Genomic DNA, 21,641 nt, shown 5'->3' with positions numbered 1-21,641 from the left:
GGCATTGACACAAAAGAAAAATTAATGGATGATGATGTTGAGATACCCAGAGAAGGATTTCAGGAGAAATCTAATCAAGGGTATCAAATGATATTAAGGTGTTTTTTTCTTTTTCTAACCTCTTGGCTTTGGTTCCCACTAGACAATCTCAGCCAGGTTTTTTACACATAATGAGAAAAATGGCAGTTAGTCCTAATCTTAATAACTTAGATTCAAAGGAAAAGAGAGACCTCCTTTCTCTTAGCATGTCTATATCAAACTTCATAGTTTACATTGGGGTTCGCTCTCAGGGTTGTATATTCTTTGGGTTTGGACAAATGCATAATGATATGTACCCACCATTATAGTGTCGCACAGAATACTTTCACTGTCCTAAACATCCTCCGTACTCTGCATATTCATCCCTCTACCCTGCCTCCACCTCTTGCATTGATATTTTACTGTCTCCATAGTTTTGCCTTTTCCAGCATATCACATAGTTGGAACCATAGACTGTGCAGCCTTTTCAGACTTCTTTCACTTAGTAAATGCATTGGAGGTTCCTCCATGTCTCTTCATGCTTGATAGCTCATTACTTTTTCACCCTGAATAATATTACATTGTCTGAGTGTTCTACAGTTTATGCATCCATTCAGCGCTAAGGGACATCTTGATCGCTTCTTCAATTCAGTTCAGTCTCTCAGTTGTGTCCAACTCTGCAACCCCATGAGCTGCAGCACGCCAGCCCTCTGTGTTCAGCACCGACTCTCGGAGCTTACTCAAACTCATGTCCATTCAGTCGGTGATGTCATCCAACCTGGACATCCTCTGTTGTTCCCTTCTCATCCTACCTTCAATCTTTCCCAGCATCAGGGTCTTTTCCAATGAGTTAGTTTCTTCACATCAGGTGGCCAAAGTTTTGGAGTTTCAGCTTCAGAGTTAGGCCATCCAGTGAATATTCAGGACTGATCTCCTTTAGGATGGACTGGTTTGATCTCCTTGCAGTCCAAGGGACTCTCAAGAGTCTTCTCCAACACCACAGTTCAAAAGCATCAATTCTTTAATGCTCCGCTTTCTTTATAGTCCAACTCTCACATCCATACATGAGTACTAGGAAAACCATAGCTTTGACTAAATGGACCTTTGTTGGCAAAGTAATGTCTCTGTTTTTTAATATGCTGTCTAGGTTGGTCATAACTTTTCTTCCGAGGAGCAAGCGTCACCATCTGCAGTGATTTTGGAGACCCGAAAATAAAGTCAGCCACTGTTTCTACTGTTTCCCCATCATTTTTATCTTGAAGTGATGGGACCAGATGCCATAATCTTAGTTTTCTGAATGTTGGGTTTTAAGCCACTGTTTTCACTCTCCTCTTACACTTTCATCAAGAGGCTCTTTAGTTCTTCTTCGCTTTCTGCCACAAGGGTGGTGTCATCTGCATATCTCAGGTTGTTGATATTTCTCCCAGCAGTCTTATTTCCAGCTTGTGCTTCATCCAGTCCAGCATTTCTCATGATGTACTCTGCATATAAGTTAAATAAGCAGGGTGACAATACACAGCCTTGATGTACTCCTTTCCCTATTTGGAACCAGTCTGTTGTTCCATGTCCAGTTCTAACTGTTGCTTCCTGACCTGCATACAGATTTCTCAGGAGGCAGGTAAGGTGATCTGGTATTCCCATCTCTGTAAGAGTTTTCCAGTTTGTTGTGATGCACACAGTCAAAGGCTTTGGCATAGTCAATCAAGCAGAAATAGATGTTTTTCTGGAACACTCTTGCTTTTTCTATGATCCAATGGATGTTGGCAATTTGATCTCTGGTTCGTCTGCCTTTTCTAAATCCAGCTTGAACATCTGGAAGTTCATGGTTCGTGTACTGTTGACGCCTGGCTTGGAGAGTTTTGAGCATTACTTTACTAGCATGTGAGATGAGTGCAATTGTGCAGTTGTTTGAATATTCTATGGCATTGCCTTTCTTTGGGATTGGAATGAAAACTGACCTTTTCCAGTCCTGTGGCCACTGCTGAGTTTTCCGAATTTGCCAGCATATTGAGTGTAGCACTTTACCAGCATCATTTTTTAGACTTGAAATAGCTCAACTGGAATTCCATCACCTCCACTAGCTTTGTTCATAGTGATGCTTCCTAAGGCCCACTTGACTTCGAATTCCAGCATGTCTGGTTCTAGGTGTGACCATATCATCGTGATTATCTGGGTCATGAAGATCTTTATTGTATAGTTCTTCTGTGTATTCTTGCCACCTCTTCTTAATATCTTCTGCTTCTGTTAGGTCCAGACCATTTCTGTCCTTTATTGTGCCCATCTTTGCATGAAATGTTCCCTTGGTATCTCTAATTTTCTTGAAGAGATCTCTAGTCTTTCCCATTCTGTTGTTTTCCTCTATTTCTTTGCACTGATCACTGAGGGAGGCTTTCTTATCTCTCCTTGCTATTCTTTGGAACTCTGCATTCAAATGGGTATATCTTTCCTTTTCTCTTTTGCTTTTTATTTCTCTTCTTTTCTCAGCTATTTTTAAGGCCTCCTCAGACAACCATTTTGCTTTTTTGCATTTCTTTTTCTTGGGGATAGTCTTGATCCCTGTCTCCTGTACAAGGTCCTGTCCTCAGGCACTCTGTCTCTCAGATATAATCCCTTGAATCTATTTTTTACTTCCGCTGTATAATCATAAGGGATTTGATTTAGGTCATACCTGAATTGTCTAGTGGTTTTCCCTACTTTCTTCAATTTAAGTCTGAATTTGGCAATAAGGAGTTCATGATCTGAGCCAGTCAGCTCCTGCTCTTGTTTTTGCTTGTTGTATAGAGCTGAAAGATGAACTCCCCAGGTCAGTAGGTACCCAATATGCTACTGGAGATCAGTAGAGAAATAACTCCAGAAAAATGAAGAGATGGAGCCAAAACAAAAACAACACCCAGTTGTGGATGTGACTGGAGATAGAAGCAAAGTCCAGTGCTATAAAGAGCAATACTGCATAGGAACCTGGAATGTTAGGTTCATGAATCAAGGCAAATTGGAAGTGTTCAAACAGAAGATGGCAAGAGTAAATGTCAACATTTTTTTAGGAATCAGCGAACTAAAATGGGCTAGAATGGGTGAATTTAACTCTGATGACCATCATATCTACCACTGTGGGCAAGAATCCCTTAGAAGAAATGGAGTAGCCATTGTAGTCAACAGAAGAGTCTGAAATGAAGTACTTGGATGCAATCTCAAAAACAGCAGAATGATCTCTGTTTGTTTCCAAGACAAACCATTCAATATCCCAGTAATCCAAGTTTATGCCCCAACCAGTAATTCTGAAGAAGCTGAAGTTGAACGGTTCTATGAAGACCTACAAGACCTTCTAGAACTAACACCAAAAAAAAAAAAAAAGATGTCCTTTTCATTATAGGGGACTGGAATGCAAAAGTAGGAAGTCAAGAAACACCTGGAGTAACAGGCAAATTTGGCCTTGAAGTACAGACTGAAGCAGGGCAAAGGCTAATAGAGTTTTGCCAAGAGAACGCACTGGTTATAGCAGACGCCCTCTTCCAGCAACACAAAAAGACTCTTCACATGGTTTCTTCTAAGTTTTGACAATTATGAATAAAACTGCTGTAAATGTCTGTGTGTAAGTTTTTACATGGACTTAAGTTTTCACCTCCTTTGGGTAAATACCAAGGAGTGCCAAAAGCATTTTTTTAACACATGGAGATAGCCGGAGGCTAGCTTTTCCTGTTGGTTAATTCAGTGGCTCAGGACTACAGTATCATGACTGGCCCACAAGCATTTTCTGCCCACTTGGTGAATTAATAATGTGAGCCATCATGACCATGGAATATCTTTAATGATTCCAGAGGTCACAGGAAGAAATGAGGTTATGCAGTGAGGAAAAGTGAGATGATTCCTCCTGCATACCTTTAATTAGGGAGTAAAATTTTCATAGAATCCCAGCAGATCCTGCTTATGGACCAGAATTAGGGCACACGAAAATGCTCTAGCTGGGAGAGAGGTTGAAAGTGAGCACCTGTTGTTTGTAACCTCTTACAGAAACAGCAGTCATTACCAGCTGTCTTCACCTGACAGACCTTCTCAGTGTGAGCCTGTTTCCTACCTGTTAAGTAGGGATAGTAGCTAGTATTCTTGCAGAGGTTTTGCAACAGCTAAATGAGATAGGGGATAGAAGATGCCCAGCGTGACGTGAGGCACTTACTGCACATTCTCTGAAAGCAGGCTTGCCTTCCTGTTGTCTGGCTGGCTGTTTAAGGTGACTGCCTCCTTGACGCAACAGGATGCTGCTCTTGGTTCACTGAGATGTATCTGGGACGTCAGAACTCAAAACTCCTGCTCTAGCTCATGGATGATCCATTTACATGGCCCCCTTTTTGGAGCAATAGCACTGATGTTACATTATTTAGTCACAAAAACTGTGAGGAAGTCATTTCCACCTTTTTCTGAATCTGGGAATTGAAGCACTGAGAATGAGAGTCGGGACCCCAGTCTTCAAGGCGTTTATCAACATGGGCTGTAAGTCTCAAGCTGTGGGAACCATTCCTTCTTTGAGAATGAATCTACATCCACAGAGATCTTGCCAGGAATAACATAGACACCCATTCTGTGGAAAAACTTCCTTGCTCAAGTCTCAACCAGTGAATTTTTCTTGATGGTTCCTGGAAGAAATGTTTCTGCAGACAGTTGGAAATGTACTTCTCTGTAGCCCAAGAACATCATTATTTCCATCTCTGCCTTTTGGTATCCACGCCCAGCCTTTTCCCTCCACTCAAAGGACCAGCTTTGAATCCCTTTTGCTTCTGGTTAATTCACTAGCATGCTGGAAGCATTGAGGAAAAAAGGAGGCAATGCGTCATGCAGGATATGTGCTGAGATACAGCCCAGAGCAGCCCCCAGGACAGGCTCCTCAGCTTATTTTGAGGGCCATCTGTGGGTATGGTGCCACAGCCTGGTGGGGGTGTTGAGAGAATTTCTCTTCTGAAGAACTAGGGTAGCAGCCTTCTCTTTCCTTGATTTTGCCCCATGTGTGATGCGCACGTTCCTCCTGGAATGGGTTGGTAAGTTCACATGCTTCTTTACCCGTAGTGTATCAGAATGCAATGAACATTCACATTGGTTAAGTGAGAGGTACATTATCAATTTGCCTTGACTTCAAAGCATCACTCTGAATTTTGCAGGAGTTCCCTAAGGTACAGTCTCCTCTTCCTGCCTTTCCCATGATAGTGTAGCTTCGCCTTTTGGGAAATGTTGTCTTTCTCTTTCAACCACAGAAACTGTTGGAATGCAGCGTTTTCTCAAACCTGAGTAAAGGTATTAACATCTTGAAGAACTGTTTAGGTGCAGTCTGTGAGCGTGTGTGTGTGAGAGAGAGAGAGAGAGAGAGACAGAGAGAGATGAGTTAGAGGGAAGGCAGTAAATATCTTTTCTCTAGGACAATGAGAATTTCTCATTTATTCGCAAAAAGCTGAAGTCTTCAGAGTGAGCAGAAGCATTCTCTTGCCATTTTTTATGAAGCCCCCCAAGTGCCTCTCCGCAGTTGGTGCTTAGAAGCCTGCTGCACGTCTCTGGCTATGCTTGGATGGGGACAAAGAGGGCAGGAGGTGGAGGGGCCCAAGTTTGTGAAAAGCTTCCCGCGTCCACTCTGTGGAGCTTGGAACCTAGCCAGCTGCTTACAGAATCTGCAGGAAGCGTTATAAGGAAGGAAGTTACTGACAGGTGAATATCTAACTGGTATTAAGACTGGTAATTGGTATTCTTGTACATGGCATGGTGGAATTATTGGGTGAGCTGTTGTACTCCTCTTTTCATTTGATTAAAATGCAAACAGTATCACCCAAGAAGTCAAATCAAGAAGGGGTCTCAAAGCATTTTTATGAACAGTGGAGACAAAACAACTAATACAAACAAAGCGTTTCCCATTCATAGACCTATATGTAAAAGCTTCCAGAAAAGCAGGAAACATCCTGATTAGGTGCAGAGATTTTCCTCAGAACTGGGTTCTTGTCATTGCCCTGATGCTCACCCAAAGATCATGAGCAGGTCACTTAAACTCTGACACTTAACAGGGTTAGCTTTTCTGGTACAATTATAGGATTGACCACAGGGACTTCTTGTGCATGCTGGGGCAAGCTGGGATTGAGGAAGGATGGGAGCTAGGTGTTCACTAATGGCTGAGCTTTTTATTTTGTTTTGTAAATTGGAAGATCTTTTCGAGTCTGAGTGAACTCCAGGAACTGGTGATGGATAGGGAGGCCTGGCGTGCTGCGATTCATGGGGTCACAAAGAGTCAGACACGACTGAGCGACTGAACTGAACTGAACTTTCTACTGTTAACACTTGATACATTTGTACATGTATTTTTCTCTATGTTGCATTTTAACCACAGAGTAGTCACTGAGGAAACAGCTGATTTTGGAATTCTGGGCTTATGTGGCTCATTTTAGAGTCTGAACAGAAAACCTGTGTGTGAGGGGGGGAAAGAGTCTGTAAAGAATTATTCTTCTTTACAAAATAATCATTTTTGGAGGTAAAGGTCAAATCTCAAATTTCTTTTGGTTGTTCTTCCAAGGAAGAAATCCTTCAAAGTTGAACATGATTTCAATATTTCTATGCTTTTAAATAGGTAATAAGTGCCAAAATTTTAATCTAATTGTTTCTCAGGCTCAACAAACACGGTTCTCTGCAGAGGAGATCAACTTTGATGCTCAATAGATGGAAGCAGGTGGGGCTGGGTGTGGGCGATGATCAGCGTGATGAAAAGCTGTGCGCTTCCTCTCTATCTGCCTCTAGCATCACTTCTCCCACCCTTTCCAACCTATTACAAAAGAATGCAGAGCCCTTGCTATGAATTTATGATGACATCAACCCCATTGACTTCTAAGAGTTAGAAATTGGCTTTTTAAAAAAGTGTTTAGCCTAAATATATGATACAATCACAAAGGCTATACTTTAGCCTAGAACAAATCCAAATTACTTTGCTATTAATGACAGATAAAATTTCATCTCTTTTCTACAACAAATAATATGTTGCCTAGTTCAGAATTACAGTGTATGAATAATCCCCAAGATCAAAAATACTTCACCTCGAGTATTTGCTATTAAGAGCATGCTCTGTAAACACTTTAGCATTTACCTGTGTCTTCTGGCACGAGTGTGTGATGGGTTGGTGCATGTAGTACATGCATTTGTTCAAGATTACAAAAGAGCATCCAGTTGTTTTCCAAAGTGTTTATACTGCTGCAAACAGTTCAGGTTGCTCCAGATCCTCACTGTTACTTGTATTGTCAAACCAATCAGTCTGTGTCAAATAGCTGTTTACATATTGAAGCAATAATGTGGTGAAAAAAGTCACCGAAGATAACATCAGGTATACATTTATATAAAGTTCATAAAAAAGGCAAAATGAAACAACATATTGTTTCGGAACACATATATAAAACATTTTCTATACAGTGAATGATCAGTCTAAAACCCATAATGGATACTTTGGGGAGGCCTGTTCTTCCTACCCTGTAGAGGCAACTAATATCACATTTAGGGGATCATCTTCCTCCTTTATGATCTGACACCTTTATCACACTTGATATGCTATAGACAATATGCAGGTTGTATCCTTTGTTTTTAATCAACATAAATTGCATCATTTGTACATATTTTTCTGAAATTTCCTTTTCACAATTTTATTTTTTAAATCTGTCTATGTTGATGCATGTAGGGATAGATAATGCATTACAACTGTAGCATAATAGGAATTCTACACTGTAAATATTCCATAATACAACTATACAATGTTTTATTTATCCATTCTCCTACCAGTGGATATTTAGATATTTTTAATTTTTCACAATTATAAACAAGGCTGTAATGAACATCCTCACAAAGGGTATTCTTAGCATATTCTATATGTAGAGTACTTATATGGAGAATATATCATGTGACATGCCAAGTTGAATGAAGTACAAGGTGGAATCAGGATTGCCAGGAGAAATATCAATAACCTCAGATATGCAGATGACACCACCCTTATGGCAGAAAGCAAAGAGGAACTAAAGAGCCTCTTGATGAAAGAGAAAGAAGAGAGTGAAAAAGCTGGCTTAAAACACAACCTTCAAACAACAAAGATCATGGCATCCGGTTCTATCACTTCATGGAAAATAAATGGGGAAACAATGGAAACAGTGATAGACTTTACTTTCTTGGGCCCCCAAATCACGGCAGATGGTGACTGCAGCCATGAAATTAAAAGACTCTTGCTCCTTGAAAGAAAAACTATGACCAACCTAGATAGCATATTAAAAAGCAGAGACAACGCTTTGCCAACAAAGGTCTGTTTAGTCAAAGCTATTTTTTTTCCAGTAGTCATGTATGGATGTGAGAGCTGGATCATAAAGAAAGCAGAGTGCCAAAGAATTGACGCTTTTGAACTGTGGAGTTGGAGAAGACTCTTGAGAGTCCCTTGGACTGCAAGGAGCTCCAACAAGACAATCTAAACAACCTAGATGTCCATCAGCAGATGAATGGATAAGAAAGCTGTGGTACATATACACAATGGAGTATTACTCAGCCGTTAAAAAGAATACATTTGAATCAGTTCTGATGAGATGGATGAAACTGGAGCCGATTATACAGAGTGAAGTAAACCAGAAAGAAAAACACCAATACAGTATACTAACACATATATATGCAATTTAGAAAGATGGCAATGATGACCCTGTATGCAAGATAGCAAAAAAGACACAGGTGTGTATAGCGGACTTTTGGACTCAGAGGGAGAGGGTGGGATGATTTGGGAGAATGGCATTGAAACATGTATACTATCATTTAAGAATTGAATCACCAGTCTATGTCCGATGCAGGATACAGCATGCTTGGGGCTGGTGCACGGGGATGACCCAGAGGGATGTTGTGGGGAGGGAGCAGGGAGGGGGGTTCATGTTTGGGAGTGCATGTACACCCGTGGTGGATTCATGTCAATGTATGGCAAAACCAATACAGTATTGTAAAGTAAAATAAAGTAAAAATAAAAATTAAAAAAAATAAAATAAAAATAAAAGGAAATCAGTCCTGAATATTCATCGGAAGGACTGATGCTGAAGCTGAAACTCCAATACTTTGTCCACCTGATGCAAAGAACTGACTCATTGGAAAAGACCCTGAAGTTGGGAAAGATTGAACGTGGGAGGAGAAGGGGACAACAGAGGATGAGATGGTTGGATGACATCACTGGCTCAATGGATATGAGTTTGAGCAAGCTCTGGGAGTTGGTGATGGACAGGGAAGCCTGGTGTACTGCAGTCCATGGGGTCGCAAAGAGTTCGACATGACTGAGTGACTGAACCGAACTGAACTAGTGTGTTCTGCTGGTTAGACTTGTTACTTTACAGGAGTACATGGGTCATTGTGGCATCAACTTTAACATCATGGGCAACCAGCTACTTCTGTGATCACACTGTAGTGTGCTGGGGCCAGCTTCTTTTATTTTGCAAAAGGAAGTTGTTAAAGTTTCATGAATTTTAAAAAGCAATCATTATAAAAAGAAAAAATTCCATAAACTTACAATAAAATAAAATTACCTTTTAATATAATAAATACTCAAAACTCATCCCTCCCTAATTATTTTACTGCACTTTCTGATTCTCAATGCTATTGAGATAATCTATGTTTATTATTTCTGTGTGGTGGAAATATTGTATGGTGGTGCCGGACTGTACATCTCCTCTTAACTTTGCATTGTACTGTTAGCTTGAGATCAGCCACAGAGGGAATATTTGCACTATAGAAATCAGCAGTGCTACAAAATCAAGGCATAATTTCTTTTGTTGATTATAGAGACCAAGAGTTGGCAAACTCTTTCTATAAAGACACAGATAATAAATATTTTAGGCCTTGTTACTGTTGCTTCTCTTCTTCCTTCTCCCCTTTCTCCCCGTCCTCCACTTCATAACTTCCTCTTCCTCTTCTCCCTCCTCTTTCTTCTCTTCTCCCTCTTTCTCCTCCTCTGTCTTCCTTGTAATCCTTTAAAAATGGGGTGGGCAGGGGGAGGAAAGAGCTAATGAACTTTATAAAAATAGGAGCCCATGGACTGTAGTTTGCTAATCCCTGCTCTAGTTGTAACAAAATGACAGAGAAAAGTCAGTAATGCAGGGTTAACTTGGGTGTTGTTTATGCAGTCTTTTGCATTGTGAATAGCTGAAGAAAATTGATGAAATGTTCTTCCAGTGTTTGGAAACTATTATCTGATTTAACAAAGAAGTTACTCATCCTTTACAGACAAATGAAGTTTTGACATATGTTCTTATTATTTATTTCAGTTTCATCTTACTCGTTAATGTAAGTGAAAATATCAAACAACATTCGTCAGAGACTACACCTGGAAATCTCATTGTTAAACATTAATCAACACCACTGGATCCTACTCATTGAATTATGAAGAAAAGAAATACTCATTCATCTAATTCAGATCCCTTATTACACTTAATTTCATCTTCTCTCTTGCTTACACATATACACCCTATTCGTATAGTTGATACACTTTTTTCTTATGTATGGTTTTCCAATTTTCACTTAAAAGTATATTTGAATTATCAGTATTATTAGTATTATGAATATTATCATCACCACTTTACATTTTGACTCCCCACCAGTCTGTGAACTACTCTAGGACAGGGACCCTGTTTCACTTATTCTTTCTGTGCCTCAGTGTTCTTGTTTGAGAAATAAGCTTAGTAATAACCACCTCCTAGTGATGCAATGAGGATTAAATGAGATAATATATGTAAAATGCTTAAAGTGGTGCTTGACCTGTAATAAAAACTTAATATCTCTTAGCTATGATAACTATTGTTCATAGTGGTATTATTAGTTTTATCCTCATTATCCTCAAAATCATGGCAGCTTCAAACCCCAGAATAGTTCCCAGCCTAAAGCTGAAACTCCAGTACTTTGGCCACCTCATGTGAAGAGTTGACTCATTGGAAAAGACTTTGATGCTGAGAGGGATTGGGGGCAGGAGGAGAAGGGGCCGACAGAGGATGAGATGGCTGGATGGCATCATTGACTCGATGGACAAGAGTTCGTGTGAACTCCGGGAGTTGGTGATGGACAGGGAGGCCTGGCGTGCTGCGATTCATGGGGTCGCAAAGAGTCGGACACGACTGAGCCACTGAACTGAACTGAACTGATGGCAGGAACACTGCAAATGTAAAGTTCATGAATGTGACCTCTTTTTAGAAATCAAAAAATTCAAACTGTTAAATTTGTTTGTAATGTATTTAGGACAAGATGCTAGATGCTATGATAATATTAAGATATGTAAGACATAAATGTAATTCCCTTCTTTAAAAAGTTGATAATCTAATTGGGAAGACTGACCACCCTAAACAGTACATGGAAAGTGCCAATAAAATGGAACAGGCTGAGTCCCATGAGGATAAGAGGTCAGGGAATCTACTACTTTCTGCAATAATCAGGCAAGGCTTGAGGGTGAAGTGGGTCATGGACTGAGCTGTTTCAGAGAGGTAGAATTTCCTTTTTTGTGGGCTCCTTAATGCCACAAATTAATGCAGATCCTTTAAAAAAGAATATCCCTGCCTCTGTTTTAAAAATCACTTTCTTCTCTCTGTGAAATATCCTCAGTTTCTCTCTTATGTCTCTAGAGGAGCATTTCACATCTGGAACAATGAAGGCAAACTCTTCTGTATGAACAGCTCTCTGCATCTTTGCAGACACGGATGGTATCCATACCTAAAAGCATTTGTAAATTCCTAACCACCAAAAACAGTATTCCCACATCCCATGAATTGCTGCAGCAAGCCACTGCAGGAACATTCCTCTTTTGTGTTAAAATTCTCAGAATCTGACAGGACATCTGCTGCGAGAGGGCCTGACCTCCATCTTAATGGGGGTCTCATCGTACAAAGCCATCCTATGGCGAGCCAGGCTTCCTCTGAAATGACCTCACCCAGCTCCACAGGCCTTTTCTCTCCATGCCTGTTATGTTTCTGATCTACTAGGTGTTGTAGGGCTCTTATTATAAGCTTAGAAAGAGTCTGAAGAGGAAGCATGATGCCAAGAGTGATCTTGGAACATTTGTTAGCCTGCCAAAAAAGGCTGCATGTTCTGCCAGCTAGGATTCTAGTACTGTGCAGTCAAACTGGTATCATGCAATATCTTTGTCTTTTCATATTAGGTTTTCTGAGGGGGTAATCAAATTCACTCTTTTCCCCTCTGAGTTATAAGTCTTTCAGGAAATAGATATCCAAGTTATATAGGGCTCAAAATGTCCAAATCGTAATCGGTGGAAATGTAGAGTGATGTGACCTGACAGTGTCTAGTGAGTGTTCTATTTTTTTACCCCCAAGTCTAGACCTTGGGATGAACTTGAAGAAAGCGGATCTGCCCAGCAGACACTCCACCAGCCAGTCATGTGGATGGACACAGCCATCCTCACATCCTGCTGAGGTCAGGGGACCAAAAGAGAAGCATGGAGAATGAGCCCAAGCAAAGACTTCAAATCAGTACCCTGCACCATAGCAATTGGTAGACACTCGATGCTAGAGTCTGATCACCTCATCAAACAGATAAATCACTTCTCCTCACAGGGGAGAACCAGAAAAGTAGAGAGGACGGCAGAAGTCTCCCACTCCTCCCCCACAGCCAGTACTTCTAAGAAGGGATGTTCCTATCTGAGAAGCAAGGTTTGGGAAGAGGAAAATGCAGCTTCACTATATGACACACAGAGAGGAATGCCTCACTCACCAAATCAACTGGTGAGCAGCCATGCGCAACTGCATGTTATGGCGAGTTGCCAGTGGCTTAGAGCACTCTCTCTTCGCCCCTCCCTTCCTCTTCCACCTCCACTTTTTTCTTTCTTTTCTCTTTCCTCCCCTTGCTTTATCATTTTTCCTTTCTATTTTTCTTTCAAGAAGTATTTATTGAGTGCTTAGTGTACGGTAGTGATAGAATGATGAATAAGGCCATTATAACCCTTGCTTTCAAGGAACTTACATTCCTTGAATGTAATCAAGACTGTTAAAATAATAAGTACTTAAGCAAATAGTAATGATAAGTCATAGTAAATGATATAAAAGAATCAAATAAATATTTGATATAGAGAATAATGGGAGGCATTTACACATTTATTTAGATCTCTTATTAGGTGTCTATGGAAAGGTGTTCTTGGAGACATGCATTTCAGCTGAGTCCTGAAGGGTAAGAAGAAAACGTGGGAGAAAAGGGTGGTGAAGACCTTTTTCTATTACTTTATAGGACTGGCCTTTGTGGAGGCCAGAGAAAGCACCCTGAACCAAAGAGCTGGGCTGTGGTTTCCCTCTCTGTAGTTGACAGTGGCTTCCTGCACTGTTGTGTTGGCAAGGATTTTAAGATTCTTAAGGGCTCAGGAGTAAGGAGACCCATGGAAAACTGGTTGTATCTATCAAAAGAGTGGGAGGGGGCCCTGGGCCCCATTTATTCCTATTCTAGAGGATTTTTCTTATGATCTAATGTCTAGGACATGAGCTGGGAAGACTATGGGATGATGTACTTCCCCATTACTTCCCTTAAAATCACCTTACTCCACTCCAAGCCTTTCACAGAAGTTTCAATAGTTCATTCAGGAACTGTATAGCCAGTGAGCTTCAGGGTGGAAGGCACCTGACCCCACCTTAATTCATCTTTTCAAAATTATCCTGCAGCTCTCCCATGTGTCACTTGCAGCCGTCAAATTCCTAGAGGGAAGAAAGATGAGTTGACTCCTGGATCCTGTTTTCCCATTTTAGAATTTTCTTGGAATTTTACCATACAGAAAATTAGATGGACTGTGTCTGTGAGGCTGGAAGATACCGAGAATTGATTTGGAGTGGCAGAACTATTGCCTCTTAAATGAGATTTGTCTTATTTAATAAATACCCACAAAACCTCGACTCACATGGAATATATGCAAACCCACTCGCAGCCATTTGGATTTGTGTTGCTTCAGCTATGATATGCCTGCCAGTGGTGGCGTGTGAGCAGACGTCAGTGCTCTGCATGCGTGTGTGCTTAACCACTGAGTGTGTCCAACTCTGTGACCTCGTGGACTGAAGCCACCAGGCAGGGTGGTATGAGGACTTCTTAATCATAATAATAGTTTTAATGTATAGTAGAGAAGCATTGGTTTATTATTTATAGAAGAGATCAAGTTACGTTTTACAATAAATCTATTTTGCTAAGCCAGGTTGATTTTTAAATATTAAGGGGTTAATTGTATAGATGGTATATGAATATAGCAAAGGTATGTGATGATCCATACACAAATAGTCAAAATTTGGGAAACACTGATTTAGAGTTTGTTATTGGTTCAGTTGTGTTCCCCCTTGAATTTACGCTGAAGTCTTAACCCCTAGTACCTCAGAATGTGACCCTATTTGGAGGTAGGGTCTTTTACTAAGTGTGGCTTCTAATCCAGTATGACTGATGTCCTTATAAAATGGGACCATTTGGACAAAGAGACATGCATGCATGCTGGGAAGATGATGTGAATAGACATTGAAGACAACCATCTACTAATAAGAAGAGAGGCCTGAAACAGATCCTTCCCTCACAGGCCCCAGAAAAAATCAGCCTTACCCAGATAATACCTGGAACTTCTAGCCTGCAGAACTATGAGATACTAACTTGTACTGGTTAAGCCATACAGTCTGTGATACTTTGTTGCAGTAGCCCTCACTAACTAATACAGAATTTATTTTCATACTGTTGTTGTTCTGTCCCTAATTCGTGTTTGACTCTTTCTGACCCCATGGACTGCAGCAGGCCAGGCTCCTCTGTCCTCCACTATCTCTTGGAGTTGGCTCAAATTCATGTCCATTGAGCGGATGATGCTATCTAACCATCTTATCCTCTGTTGTCCCCTTCTCCTTTTGCCTTCAGTCTTTCCCAGCATTATTATTTTCATATGCTTGAAGCTAACTGCCTCCTGGACAGTTGTTGACATTTTAAAAATATGTGCTTCTAAAGGGTAGAAACCTGTAAGTGCCTGTAATGCCCACTGGCAGATGCAGAAGTGGATTATTAAATTCTGTTTTCACAGACTTTGTTAAGTGTGAAGAAAAGGTAAGATATTTATCAATATTCATGTCATTTAGTGGAAACAGCACTGGTCTTAGTGTCCATAGACCGAGGCTCGAGGTTGTATTCAGCCGCAGGCTAAGGGGTTTGAAACAAATTCCTTCGCTAGTGGGACCCTATGGTCCTCATTCACTTCCCCATTTCCTCACTTCAAGACTCATGTTTAGAAAGTGTATGTCTCTAAAAGGTCCAAAATGTCAATCATCCCCACAGCTGGAGCCAGGGAGAGTCAGGGCAGGGCTCTTGGGACATGTGAAGAAGTTTGACTAGCTGTCTAGACAGACAACCTCAATGTTTAAACTTGACTGAACATCTGTTAATCATCCAAGATGCTCCTGATGCTATGCCAGCCTGGAGGTGGTCACCTGGGTCCTGGCCACCAAAGTCTTTGTGTGATCATGGCAACTCAGGGGCTGTAAGATAGTGAATTAGTGTGAACAGTAAAGAGTTTGTATGTCGCCTACCTAGAATCCAGGTCCTAAATGGTACTGGGAATTTAATCAGGGTACTAGCTCTGTTCTACCACAAATAACACTAAATTTTCCTTCTAATTGGCAGGAGTCCAGAACCAAAACCCCTCATCGCCAACTGTTTAGTCTGGATATAAGAAAGTGGATAAATTTTCTTCTCAAAAAGTAAGTTATCTAAATTGGAAAAAGCATTTCTTCTTTTAGTCTTTATTCCAACAGAGGCCTCTTCTCCAGCCCCTCTCAACCAAGTAAATGCACTTATTCTAATACTAAAGTTTGTCTCCTAGGATGTGGTTGTTCTCTCTCCCTTGCATTTTGGGGAACTTGGAGTTAAAACAAGAAAGGAATTTGAAAATCAATCAAATGGAATACAATTAATCAAATCAAATCATATCAACCAAATAAGGGCAGTGTGTAGTATGCTGCCTTGCTGGCCCCATCTTGGGGAATAAGAGTCAGACCGAGACTTCGGCTGGGTTAGTTTAGGTTAGCTTCCATTTTCCTATACAGTGATGATTCCTAAAGTAGCAGGGGAAATTCATTGCTGTCCCTCTGCTAAGTATTTAGCTTGCTTCAAATGAGGGGAAAAGTGATCTGGGGAGGATGAAGAGGGTACTAATGTTTCTCCCAGTCTCTCCTTCAATACCATGGTGTCAGCACCAATGGTGAATATTCTCTGAGACACTGTGTTAGGCTTTGGGGATCCACCAATTAGCAAATGCAGTTATGGCTCCTGGCCTCTTGGAACCTACCATCTAGTGATAGGAGGGGACCATGATGTTTTCAGAGCACTAGGTGTGCTAGTAATTTACATGGATTATCTCATTAAATGCTCCCAACAACCCTGTTGTTGCTATCATGATAGCTGTTCTGCTCTTTGAAAACCTAAGGGCGTATATGGTTTAGCTTTATCTACGGTCTGGTGATGGTGGCATTTGATTTCAGGCACTAGGGTGTATAGGCACCTGTCCATTCTGTTCTCCCACTTCCCAGTGCAGCCCCATAAACAAAGTTATAGCTCTTACCCCTAGTCTGTTTGCTTGAGTACTGGTGCTCTGGGAACCAGAACACATCCCTGGCTGGTCTTTGGTTTACTGACCCATATCTCGGTCTCTCCTGAGACCCCGAAGTTCAGTTTGGCATTCTTATTTTTAATTTAGCTCTCTTTCTCCCAGAGCTTAATTGCAGAATGTTGCTTCAGTTCCGCCATCCACTTTTCTCCCATCTCTCTTCTGATCCCTTCATTCTCTCATGTTCACACTAACAGTTTGATGAGGAGGTTATGCCTGATCCTGGGCTGGTTTTTCTTCCAGATTTTGGTTCTGTATTTGAGATTTGGGGATGCAAATGAACCTTTTTTTTTTTTTTTTCAAGCAGTAGCAAACAGGTACAAGGAACTTGAGGAAGATCAAATTCCAGGATCAGCTTGTGAACCCCCAGTTTGGCCCTACTGAAACTGCTAGAATATACAGACTGATCTTAATGTTATAATGGGGCATCATGCTCCTTGCTCTTCCCCACACCCAAGGTTTAAACTCTGGGGTCTGTTTAGCCAGCTGGTTACCTGGAGGGCTGTAGACGATAACTGGCAGACAGAAAGTCTGTGTCTCTAGGCTTTCCCTTGGAGGCAGAGCTGCAGCCTGACCTGATATGCTTTCTGCCTGAGAGCAGGAGCACAAGGTGCAGCCCTGCCTACTTGCTGGCAGGTGGGCTACAGTGAGAGTTGGTGGCGCCTGCCTGCCACCTTTATAGCAGAGTATTTCCATGCACTAGACCCAGGATATGGCCTTTCTGGGAACTCGCTAGACAGGGAGGGAGGTGATGGTGACAGGAGTCGGTGGAGAGAAGAACAGAATTGTTGGTGGAAGGTCCCCCCTTTCCTGAAAGAGTGACGGTAAGAGGAATAAGCACTGCCTTCAAACGTCTGACATACGACTTCTCCAGGCAGTGGACCATGGAACTCTTCTTTCTGGGTAGAAAGAAAGAGCCAGAGAAACAGTGCTGGAAGAGTCAAATCCTTTCATGTTGCATATGATAGAACTGGGCACCTGGGTGACTTGCCCAGGGGTACACATCTGCTCAGGAGCTGTATTAGGGAACCCAGGAGTCCTGACTCGCAGCCTAGCATCCCTCTGTTAATTGCCTGAGGCTGGAATTTGGAAGCTTCTCCTTGAGAACACCCACATGCCTGCAAACAGTTTTCAGCTTACTCTCAACAGCTTCATATAATAGTTGAGGTCTCTTTGTTCAAGAGCTTAGATCAAGTGGCCTTAGGCAGTACATGGCTTATCCCATTCCCAACTCAATTGGCTTTGTCTGTTGACTGTCACCCTCTTGCCAGCAGCAACTGTTCTATACCAGGAACCCTAAGGGCAAGCTTAGAAAATCAAAGAATGATTGTAGTAGGTGCCCTATCTCTCTAGATCAGTTGGGACCAGGGAGAGATGTTGCCTAACCTGTCTTCCTTGTCCTCACAACCATTGGGAATTTTTAATTTGAATTTATACTTATACAAATAATAATAGGAGAACTATAAAGAAAGGATGTTCTTTCATCCAGAGAGGAATATGGGTAGAGCACAGGCTTTGGAGTGGAGGAGGCCTGGATACAGATTCTAGCTCTGGCACTATCAACTTGACACTAAACTACTTACTTAATAACTCTTAACCACCATTTCCCCAGCTATGTGCTGTGCTGTGCTTAGTCATTCATTTTTGTCCCACTCTTTGCGACCCCATGGACTGAAGCCTGTCAGGCTCTTCTATCCCTGGGGATTCTCCAGGCAAGAATACTTGAGTGGATTGCCGTGCCCTCCTCCAGGGGATCTTCCCAACCCTGGGATCGAACGCTGGTCTCCCATATTGCAGGTGGCTTCTTTACTCACTGAGCCACCAGGGAAGCCCCAAAATGCTGGAGTGGGCAGCCTGTCCCTTCTCCAGGGGAACTTCATGACTCAGGAATTGAACTGGGGAGTTCTGATTAGAGGAGGATTCTTTACCAGGTGAGCTACCAGGGAAGCTCTTCCCCATCTATAGATGGAAATAATAAAGGCTTCCTGTGTGTTTGTTAAAATAATAATATAGATAACGTCCTGCATATGTAAGTTTAATAAATTTCAGTTCGCTTCCACTCTCCTTCCTCAGCATAACCATTTTTAACTTGTTGTGCTTCTTTCAAGTTCTTGCCCGAATGCAGGTACATTTTCACACACTCTAGGTGTGATTTTGTGTGTGTGCTTAGTCACTCAGTCATGTCTGACTCTCTGCAACCCTTTGGATTGTAGCCTACCAACTTCCCCTCTCCATGGGATTTTCCGGGCAAGAATACTGGAGTGGACTGCCATTTCCTCCTCCGGGGATTTTCCCAACCCAGGGATTGAACCTGCGCCTCCTGAGTTTCCTGCATGGCAGGCAGATTCCACATCTGCTGAGCCGCCTGGGCTTTATACATTTTTTAGCTGGTATACCGTTATCTGTCCTTCTCTGTTAGTCTTAGCTTGGATCATGTGAAAGTGCTGATATTTAACTATTTTGAGTTGGATAGAGCAATTTCACATATCCCATGTAATACAGAGTTTTCAGAATCATCATTGTGAAAGAATGAATAATACTCTATTGAGTCAATATGCCGTGATTTATATAAGGGTACCCACTGTTGACTATTTGATTATTTTTCATATTTTCCTATTAAAAACAGTTTTACAAGACTTCCCTGGTGGCACCTTCCAGTGCAGGGGACACAAGTTCGATCGCTGATCCAGGCAGATTCCACATGTCACCCATGGGGCAACGAAGCCCACGCACCGCCGCTGCTGAGCCAGCATGCTGCAGCTCCCGCGCCCATGTGCTGCAGTTACTGACGCCCGCTCCACAGTAAGAGCGGCCGCCACGGTAAGAAGCCCGTGCACCCCAACAAGGAGTAGCCCCTACTCACTGCAGCTAGAGAAGGCCTGCGCAAAGCAACGAAGACCCAGTGCAACCAAAAATAAGTAAATAAATCTTAAAAACAGTTTTATAATGAAAATCTTCATGTGTATAGATGATTTTTCTTTTTTGAAGTATTTTCTTGGGATAAATTTCGGAGGTAACTCCAATTTTATTTTGAGGCCCAGTGAAATGTATTAATTTTGCCCATAGTCATCACTTCTATAATCTGTTCCTTAGGTCTGGCTAGGATTGAAAACTGTTGGCAGAACCAACTCAGAAAACAATGAGAATTCTTGAAACCAGCACCTGGTATTTGTCAGGACTGAGGGAGAAGGGCAAAGAACAAAGATATAGCAGGAATTCTTCTCTGGAGGCCTGGTCAATCTCAGCAAGAAATTGAAAAAAAAAAAGAGACCTTTCATTCATTTTGAGCTGTCAAGGAAATCGGGGAAAAAAATGCACAAAAAGGAGAACCTTGAAAACTACTTCAGTGTCCATCAGTATAAGGACAAATAAATCAATTGTAACATGATTCTTAGATGAACTATCATAAGCAGTTAAAAATGAACTAAATCTGTATAAAGTGATATGAAAAATTCTCAAAACGAGTTAATGAAGAAGAGCAAAGTGCAATATAGTATACCATTTATGTCAACGTGAAAATCATGCATGACAGTGTTTTGCACTTTCATGAATACTAACATATGCATTTAAAATTATTAAAAATGAGCTAGAAAGATGCACATTAAAAATCATGATTTTGACTATGGAAAGTAGCAAAAAAGATCATTTTAATTACACCTATAACTTTTTTAAATTTAAAAAAACAGAGAAGAAAATACAGCAAAAAGTTAACAATAGTGAATTTTGGGATGCAGACACCTAAATGTTTGTTTCATTATTCTTGTTTTTTTTCCTGTATTTGTTAAATTTCTCATATCACCATCATTATCATCAACAACAAAAGAGGTAAATATGAGCAGTGGCAGTGTCAGGGGCGGTAGACTGGAGGAAGGGCCGCCCAAGTGGCAGCCGTCAGCTCCTCGAGGCGGCCATGGGCCAGCAGGCTAGCGCAGACTGTCTCCTTGTCTCCCTTTGCTAGGCCAGTCTTTCTCACACAAGCACTCCCTTGTTGGCTTTGTGATGTTTCCAAGTGTTTGGTCAGCTGCTGTTTCTGGGAAGGGCTAAAACTTCAGGCTGTCCTATCAGTTTCAGCTAGAATAGATCCAGGGAAAGCTCAATCTCTAGAGAGGCCCTTCACTTGAGAGTCTAGAAAACATCTGATGGAATAGTTACTTATTAATTCCAAAGCGAATGCTGATGATTTGGACACTGATTAGTTGCCGGGCCAGTAAATGAACAGTTTGGGATTGTTTCTTTGTGATAAGTGGAAGAAGAAACTGCCAGAAAGAGAGGACTTATTAAGGACTCAATTTTTGATCTACAGATGAACATAGTCAGTCAGGTCAGGCATGTAGGAAATACTAGCCATTGAACAGAATAATCCCAGGCAGAGCTGAGTGGCAGGCACAGAGGTGGAAATGAGAAGGCCAGCACCTCATGCTATCATCTTACCCAGCACAGTGGCAAATACTGTGGTAAACCACCAGGCTCTGCCTTTAGGACCAAGCCAAGGAGTGTTGGCTCCTGACAGCTCACAGCTGCATCCCTCCCCAGGAATTGCCAAGAACAGCCTTGCTCAAAGTTATTACCTTCCCTCGGGTCCAGTACACATTCAAAGAGTGGTCTAAGTGGATGTACCAAGACTTGGCCCTTTTGCTTCAGTGGCCATCCCAGTCCAGAGCTCCCCATGAACTTGACCGAAGATCCTCTTACCAGGTACAGCACAGTTCAACCTCTCACTTTTTTCTCTGCCCAGTCATCCTTCACCCTCGTTCCTCATGTCCCACGGGTGTTGAGCCCAAGAGTAGTAACTTCCTGAGTACAAGTTTCAGAACAAAAGCAACGACAACAATAAAACAAAACACCAGCAATAAAAACCTCGGCATCTCATGGTGTATTTTCCAGGGAACCTTATCTATAACCTACCAATCTTGAACTCCTATCTTTTTCCTTATGCTTTTCTTGTCCTCATTTGTGTAGTTGAATAAATTAGTCTTGTAAATTGGCCTTCTAGGTTCTTGTCATCTCT

The 21,641-nt window shown here is 41.5% G+C and overlaps 1 long non-coding RNA gene across 2 annotated transcripts in view; it reads left to right on the top strand.

Annotated features, from left to right (window-relative positions):
- LOC138421671 (uncharacterized) overlaps nucleotides 1-19,586 on the top strand; it is a 75,615-nt gene extending 56,029 nt beyond the window's left edge. For both annotated transcript variants that reach the window (XR_011249583.1, XR_011249582.1), the window contains 2 exons: nucleotides 15,652-15,728; nucleotides 19,260-19,586. This is a non-coding gene — a long non-coding RNA (uncharacterized lncRNA). The remainder of the gene's footprint in view (nucleotides 1-15,651; nucleotides 15,729-19,259) is intronic.
- Nucleotides 19,587-21,641: the final 2,055 nt, after the last annotated feature.

The sequence above is a fragment of the Ovis canadensis genome, chromosome 16 (genome assembly GCF_042477335.2).
Source record: "Ovis canadensis isolate MfBH-ARS-UI-01 breed Bighorn chromosome 16, ARS-UI_OviCan_v2, whole genome shotgun sequence".
In the NCBI taxonomy this organism is placed as follows: Eukaryota; Metazoa; Chordata; class Mammalia; order Artiodactyla; family Bovidae; genus Ovis; species Ovis canadensis.
Note: the sequence above shows the minus strand (reverse complement) of the source record. Positions and strands in the feature narration are given on the sequence as shown.